Source organism: Thalia democratica, chromosome 2, assembly GCF_965202585.1.
Source record: "Thalia democratica chromosome 2, ktThaDemo2.hap1.1, whole genome shotgun sequence".
Classification (NCBI taxonomy): domain Eukaryota; kingdom Metazoa; phylum Chordata; class Thaliacea; order Salpida; family Salpidae; genus Thalia; species Thalia democratica.
The window spans coordinates 19,594,714-19,602,819 of record NC_139166.1 but is presented as its reverse complement, the minus strand read 5'-3'; positions in this window follow the sequence as shown (position 1 = coordinate 19,602,819).

Genomic DNA, 8,106 nt, shown 5'->3' with positions numbered 1-8,106 from the left:
TAAGTAGACAGTCTCAATTAAAAAACATAATAAAATTATCAAAACTACCAAAGGTTTTTGAGAAATTTATTTCTTATTTCTTAATTTTTTCCAGGTTTTCAAAAGTACAAGTTTTTAGGTCTATTTTTAATATAAAACTAAGTTTAAGGTAAATAACCAAGTAATTAGAAAACAAAACTTAAAAGATACTGTAAAGCAACTTTAAATGTTTTATTTTTGACTTAAAAAAAACTATCTACATGTCTTATGTTTTGAGTCAAATCAAAATTTCTTTACTTTACATATAAATTTTGTTTAAAATTACAAGTTTTTTACTAGTTTTTGTTAAGAATTCCAGATATTTTTATTAAGTTTTTCTTAATTCAAAGTTTAGCAAAAATTTCCAATTTCAGGATCCCAAAATTTTTACCAATCCTGTATTTTTAGAAAAAATTTAAGCAAATCAAATTTGTAACAAAAACAAGTGTTGCCAAAATTTTTAAATTAACACAAATATACATTTACATAAATACATGTGGCTTTGAATTTACTTAAATCTGGTAGATATGCTAAAAAAAATTTACAGAAAACTCACAAATTAGTACTAGTCAGTCTAAGTTTAATGTTTTTATTAATAAGCTTGTTACAAAGCACAAAAACTAAAAAAATAACAACTACTAATTTCACTATTAATATATCTTCTTCAATATTTTAGTAATACTTATTAAATGTTTACAGTAGTCTATTACTATTAATAAGTGAACTTTTTTTTGTATTCATTCTTATCAAAAATATTTATATTTCATATTTTATTACAAGACTATTAAATAAATGTTGTCTAAAAAACTGAGGACTCTACCTGAAAAGCTAAAATAGTAGTATATAAACTTGTAGTGCATTACAAACTTTTAAGAAAACTAACATTTGGTTGCCATTTATTGAGGCAAAAATCAAGACAGAGCAAAATAAAAGTAGGTTTAGTAAGCTTAAGTTAATTTAAATAACTTAAAATAAAACTTTAGTTATAAAGCAGTAGCACAGTAGCCTGTGTGGATATATTCTATTTTATTGTGCACTGAAAAATATTTACAGACATATAAAATATTTTAAAGTACATAGTTTAAAAATATGGTTTTATTTTATCACGCTACTGCAAAGTTAAAATATTTTAGGCAACTATGAAAACATTTGAACTTTAAAAAGTATTTTCTGTGAATAACAGTTTTTATTGTTCTTTGTACTCCAGATAAAACTTTTATTAATCATCTACTTTTTTCAGCAATTTATTGTGCACAGTTTTTTGTCTGAAAACCAGTGCATCTTAATTACTTGGCTTGTATATACTTACTTTTTATGACTTTTTAAAGTACTTTCACACACAATTTGAATTTAAGGCAAAAAGTAATCAAAAGCCTGAGCTGGTCGTGGTTTTGATAAAAATTAGAATAAAAAACATGACAATAAAATTAAAAATTTACTGTTAATATAGTTTAAACAACAAGTTTTACAATAATAATACTAAAATAACATTATTGCAAAAATAGTATTAAGATAATAGTTAAGAAAATTTTCAAGCTTAAAAGCTGGCCTGACAGTTGGGAAAAATGTCTAAACTAGCATAAGGTTTGAAAAAAATCAAACTATCTAGAGTCAGCCTTATTTTTTCAAAAATCTTAAACTAGCCAAAGTTATCCTGAGTTTATGGCAACCCATACAAATTCTTCCAAGAAAATCAAGACAAAATACAAAAAATAAATAGTAGAACATATTTAAAATGCAAAATAATTAAAACTGAATAAATTCAAACTCATTTGACATCAAACAAGAAGAGTGGATACTGGAGAAATTTCTTAGTTGTTTTTTAATTAATTTAAGTTGTAATTTTAATTTTTATAAGTACAAATTTTTTGTCTACTTTTGGTAGCAAATTAAAAAGGTCAAGAATGTGTTTTAAATTACTAAAAAGCAGAGTGGCCAGAATGCTTCTGTTTTAATATGTGTGGCTCCCAGCTGGCTAAATTCTGGAAACTAAAATGAAATGTTAAGGTAATGCTACTTAATTTTAAACATATTTTATATTAATTAAAATTGTTAATCATTTTTTTTGTGTTTTTCTTCTACAATCTAAAATTCATTATTTCACATGTAAAATTGTTCAACATTGGAGAATTTTCAATCTTATAAGTATCAAAGTTATGATTTTCCCAGATTTTTTTGATTTAGGATTATTCCAGATTAAATAACCACCCTGAACAAAAAACTAATCAAAGTTTAAAATAAAAGAAACTAAGGAGTTTAAAAAAGGAAGTTTTTTTATAGATCTCTGTTGTACAATAAGAACTCTGGACATTACTTTACTTCTGAAGGTTAAAATTTAATGACGATCATTCAATTTTTATGATTATTTTAATATTGTTTTCACAGGAAATTTAAGTTTCATACAGATGCTGCAAAAAATCAGATTAAGTTTATTTCTGTATTTAATCAAAAATTTACACTAATTATTAAAATCTTTTTTAAGTCTTAATAAATATTTTAAATATACAAATTCAGTTTACTCTTAACTTTATTTGGGGTGGGTTAGCAGCTAAAGTATAACTTTTATAACGACATATTTAGTCTATTAAAATTGCTTTGTAAAGTTACACTATAATGCCATCAACTTGAGTTAAAAAGACAAATTTCATAATTGTATGAACACTGTTGATAGTTATTAAGCAATTTCAAGTTTTGGTATTCTGAAAATCAAGTTCCTGTGAAGAATAAAACTATGATAAGGATTCACCTTAGCTAAACCCTAATCAAAAAAACATCATCTCCTTCTATAGCAATAAATTTTGTAAAAGGTTGGCCCACATTTGATACTTTTATTGTCCCTTTAAGATTTAAAATAAGTTTAATTTAAAATATTAATTAATTAATTATTTATTTCAACACCAACTTTTTAAAGATAAGTTTTTACTGTATTTAGATGTTTATCTATATCATTTATAAAAAAGAATCAAAACCGTGAACTCTCACAACTTTTGTTAATTGATTGTTGTAGAGAAAGACCTTTTTGTTATTAAGTTTTAAATTATTTGGTGTTTAAACAATTTTTCAAGCTACTTAAATGTTAAAAGCAGTATAAAACTTAAAAATTACATGTAAATATATTAATCAATGTATCTTTTTTGAATCAATTTAGTTCAAAAAATGGTAGGCATTCAGTTTTATATCCACTAACATGATGACCATGGAAACTTTAGTCTACCAGTCTAACATGGGCACCTTACCATTTCTCCCCTTTGCTTGTGATTTTACAATCTGTTACACTTTATCTACAAGAGAAACAATAAACATTCACTAATTATTATGATATCAAACAAGAAAGGCAACCTGTAGAAGATTTTTTTTTTGAATAGTGTCTTATTTTGAATCTTTTTTATATATGATTGTAATAAAATAAATAAAAACAAGGTGGATTAATTTTATAGTTGGTATATTAAACACAAGATGTCAAGTATGAACATGAACCTGTAAAAGCAAAGTTTGTTTTTGAATAGTCTCTTCAAATATTTTTCATATGTGGTTGTAATAAGAAAAATAAAAACAAGATGGATTAACTTTATAGTTGATTAGGTCATGTAATAAAATATTGAAGACTATGATATAAACTTAACATGCTTTTTTAACTACAAATAAACAAAGTTAAATATATCATCAACTCAAAACTGACAAAATATATACAATACTAATCATTTGAAACTTTTTTTGTAGTTTATAAATTTACTAGAATGTTTTTACCTTATTTATTTCATAACAAAGTTAGTTTATAAAACTTTAAAAATAAAAAAATAATTATACATTTTTTATATTTTTGACCAACATAACTTTATTCCTTACCAGTTTTTACCTGGATAGAAATTTTATTGAATTTCAGTATTCACTAATCACAACAATAGTTATTGAAACGAATAGTAAGTCTAAAGTATAAACAAAGTTAAAAAATTAATTATTATATTTAAAAATAAAATATAAAAGTTAAAAAGTAATAATATTTTTTATAAATTTTGCTCATTTATTCTCGCAATGATATACCGCAAACAAAATAAAGTACACACTTTGCATATTTGATGTGTAGTATTAATTCAGTCAATTTGACTCCTTAATTAATTTTTCATAAAGTTTACAAATGCATCTGCTGGTACTAAATGCAAGACTTTACCAAAATATACTTTGTGTTTTTATATTTACTTCTAATTTAGATTTTATAGTCCAAAAATTTTTTGGGACATTTATACATTTCAAATATATCAAATAATAGCATAGCAACAAGCTCATAAAAGTCATTCAATTACAATTTTAATAATGCTATAATGAAATATACAACTAATGTGAAATATAAATGATTAAACAACTTAAAGATGTTTATACATGCTTAAGTAACAACTAAAATAGCTCGTAGAAAAATGTTAACGGTTTTTTCAAAAATGATGGTGCAACAGGTTTTTAAGTAAAAATTTAATAAATAAAAATCTGGTAACAGCTAATTTAAGTATAAAGTTACATTAAAGATCAAGAAAAAAATGTGAAGAAAGTTTTCTTTTGTAATATAAAAGAGAAAGTAGCAACATTTAAGAAAATTGTTAATAATAACTAACTTATCTTGAAGCTATCTTGAGCTGTTTAAAAAAAGAAAAAATTAGAGCCCTCAACTCATTTTACTATAACTATATTTTACGTTAAAGATGTACGAGATTATATTCTACTGATAAACGCAAAAAAAAAGCGCTATGATCACACAGACACAACACAGTTATTTGCCACAAACGCTCATTTATAAACTTTTAATTTATATTTTTTAAAAAAAGTTTAAAGTTTACATTTGCCAAAAAAAAGGTTTACAGAGATAACAATGGAAACAAAAACTTCAAAAGCTTAGATGTACCTTGAACACCATAAACTACCACTAAATTCTCAAACCTAACTTAATTTTTACAACTGCATACTTGAACGTAAAGCATTACAAACTCGCGATAGCTCAGATTTTCACCACGTGCCTTGTAGACAGTTATACACATTCCTACCAAATATGGTTGCTAGAATTTTAGATTTTTACGCTGAATGTTGGATCATTTGATTTGGACTGCAAACTCGTTGCTGTTGTCATGGCAAACTTTTACTTCCAAAGTTTACTGGAAGCATACGGTCATATTGTCATGTTGACTATGTAAAAATCTCCTTGACAAAAATTTTTAATTTTTTTTTTAATTTTTCAATTTTTAATTTGTTTTTAGGATTTGAATTATTTATGTCTTTATGTTTGATGATTTTTTATAATTTATTAATATTATCTTTAAAAAATATTCTTTAATTCAAATTAAAAAATTAAAAAATATATTGAATTAATACTGATGATTTTTTTTCAAACAAAATATTCCTAGTTTTTAATTACTTTCAGGCGAACCTTATTACGACTTTTAACAATATTATGTGTAAATTCATGCGATATACCGTTGTAGCAATATAAAAGTTGTAATCGAATGACTTTTATAAGCTTGTTGCTTTGCTATTTTTTAGTGTGCTTGAAATGTATACAATAAAAAAACAAAATTAAAAAACTGTGCACGTTTGGCCAACTATTGGTTAATTATTAGCATGAAAACATTGTAAACAGACTTAATTATAGTCTGATTGTATTTTTAAGGTGTTTCCCGTAATACTTTATGAGTCAGTAAAATTTTTCAAAGTTTTATTTTAAATTTTAAAAACTTTTACCCTTATTTCTAAACCACTTACCTAACTATTATAAATAAATTTATTAAAAAAAAGATTTTCAATAACATAAATAATAAAATCATGATTTGCTGCATGTTTTTTTATTTGCTGACTGAGCAAATTTTGGGGAAACACACCAACGTTTCAACAAGACTCGTTTAATAATGGAGCTTACTATTATGAAACTTACACTAAGTTTATTAAACGACTAAAAAAGCGTTCAAAATATTTGGTCCCAAGACCTGGTGCACAAAAAAACCTTTTGAATATCGATTAGTACATCACGGAAGGCGCGGATACCTTTTAACGTCTTGTCCAGGACTAATATTTAAATTTTTTATTTAAAACTGTTAAGTAATATAGCATAATTTGAATTAAAAAATTATTTTAATGGTACAAAGTAAATTGCTGCAGCAAAATATGTGCAAACTAAATAATTTTTAAATTATTTTTTAATTCTAATCTTAATATGATTTGATTGTTTACTTTGTAAAGTATGTTACTAAACTTATTTAAATACTTTTAAACATTATTAAAAACAAGTAGAGATTAATTAAACAAAATATATTTGAAAAAACACAATCTTTGTTGCTATTAATCCCAAATAACAGAGGAAAACTATCGTATAATAATAGTTGTATTTGTCTTTGGTTTTATTTTAGTGTTGGAATTAAAACTTGAATTTAAATGTTGAATTTTAAATAAATCTATTGTTTTTTTGAACATGTGGAAAAGTACAACTACTATTGTTTAATGTTTATAAATTAATTAATTTACTCTTAATTTAATCATGTAAGAAGTTTTTCTTCACACTATAATTAATTAAGTGATAACTCTTTAAAGTTCTTTATTAATTTTTAATTTAATAATAAAAAAGAACTGACTAGAAAGAAAGAAAAATGTGAACGCTCACAACTAAGGTTGATGGATTGGTGTGGAGAAAGACCTTTCGGTCATTGAGCTGCACACCATTTACTTGTAACTAATTCTTTGAGCTAACTTTAAAACAATATAAAAAAAAACAAAAACTTTGAAAGTAACTGTATATACAATTTTTTTTTTTTTTTAAGTTAAAAATGGTAAGCACCCTTTTTTAACCCATTACTGCCAATATTGACCATGGAAACCATAGTCTACCATGGGCTCCACACCGTCTCCTCCCCTAGATTTCTATTTTTATGATCATGTACATTCACATTTTTCTTGTTACCCTTTCTACAAGAGCAACCCCAAAAAATGCAACAGGTATCTGAAAATTGAATAACTGGGGAGAGTTAGTAATGTCAGTATACATAAAAAATTCAGTAATGTCATAAAACTAAAGAGCGCCATGTATTTTAAAAAAGTGTCTTTAAATTTCTAGTATATGTGTTTGTAGGTAAATAAAAATAGAGCAAAAAAAAATTGTCTAACTGTTTTATAGATTTGTAAATGTTCTATGATCTATGTTTAGTTCAAAACTTTAGAAATTAGTTAATAGTAGTTTATTAATATTCTTTAAAACTTAATAATATAGAGTTGAACTTAAATTTTTTTTTTTATTTCACAAAATATTAGTCTCATACTCTACCATACTTTTTAAACTTTTGATATAAAATATTCTTTCTTAGTTTATTTAAACTTGACTGTTTTATATATTTATTCAAAAAGTTTACACATACCAGTTGTGATCAAAACAGAGATCCCACTTCCCTATAAACTTGCAATACTTTAAAAATCCATAGAAAAATTTGATAAGTATGTGAAAATCTTTAGAAATTACGTTTTTTTGGTTGGTGATTGAAATTTTTGTGATAATATAACCAACATTTTTTTTTTGGTTTTATAAATTTTATTTATATTTAAGAATTATATGCACTTCTTTTCAGAAAATTTAAAATATTGGAGTGTTTCTGGTTCTATGTTTTAGTTTTTTACATGTATGTTTTAATTTTTATATGTATGTTCATCAGATTGTTTTTATTCTATTCTTTGTTTTTTGCAGTTGTAGTCAAAACATTAAAACTTACCTTTTTTTTACATAATTACCTAAGCTACCAATTGTTATTTATCAAATTGATTATAGATAAAAAGTAATTAAATCTTAATATGTTTTTTTAAGGGTATAGGGGGTAAATCACCTTTTTTTTACAATTTAGTCTTATTTTATTGAGTTTTAACTAATCTACAAGTTGCTTTTTACAGATTTGAAAAATTCAAAATAGTTTTTGAGATATAGCAGGTCAAAGTCAGAGACTTCAATAGGTTCCTTATAGGGGGCGCAAACTAAAACATCAAATAACTAGAAATCACTAAAAATATATCTTATTATACGTTTTTTGAGATAACTACCTCAAACTTTAAGGAAACGTTCCTTGCAATATTTAG